The sequence below is a fragment of the Myotis lucifugus genome, unplaced genomic scaffold (genome assembly GCF_000147115.1).
Source record: "Myotis lucifugus unplaced genomic scaffold, Myoluc2.0 scaffold_157, whole genome shotgun sequence".
Lineage (NCBI taxonomy): Eukaryota > Metazoa > Chordata > Mammalia > Chiroptera > Vespertilionidae > Myotis > Myotis lucifugus.
The window spans coordinates 1859172-1859967 of record NW_005871205.1 but is presented as its reverse complement, the minus strand read 5'-3'; positions in this window follow the sequence as shown (position 1 = coordinate 1859967).

Here is a 796-nt window from a genome sequence, read left to right as displayed (position 1 = left end):
GTCCACCCAGGTTGTAGTATTCTGCCCATTTTGCAGATACGACGATGGTTATTATTACCACTTTACAGAGGATGAGGTTCAGGGAATGATCTGAGAGCGGCTAAAAAGCAGACTTGTCATGGGGCTGATGGGATTGGCTGCCTTTTATAAACCCCTGGAGAAATCAGTGCTAAGCCATGTGCCTAGGCCTGTATGGCAGTTGAAGAGTAATTTCCTTTGTGTTGTATTTCCGTTGGGAATAGTTATGCTCTTATTCCCATTTCCCACTCTTTCCCGCTCAGTAACTCCTCCTAATATTGTCACTCCCGCCACCACCCTCCCACCAGTCCCAGTTTTCTCCTCCCCCGAGCACTTTAACTCCTTCCTCTTGGGCCCAACTGGCCTGGTCTGGAGGGCCTCCTGCTTGGGTCCCATCTGAGCGCCCTAAGCCTTGCCTGAGTCCCCGCTTCCACCCCTCTCCCCTCCTCCCACCCTGGGGTAGTCATGAGCCTGTTCCCTTTCAAAGCAATTAGTGCAAGGAGGCCAGCCGACTCGGTGCTAATGCCGTTTCATTAAGTGGGAGCAATCCTAATGATAATAAAATGGCACATTTAACATTCAAACATTGAACAGGGTTTCTAAGCGAGTGTGTCTCTCTTTCTTTCTGGTATAACAGTTCCATCTTCATAAGGACCTGACAATACACCTTAATGGGAGGCTGGGGGACTGAGCATCTTTCCAGAACCAGAGAGAGAATGAGAACCAGACAAAGAATCCAGACAAAGAATCCAGAGAAAAGGGTGCAGTGCATCAAGGG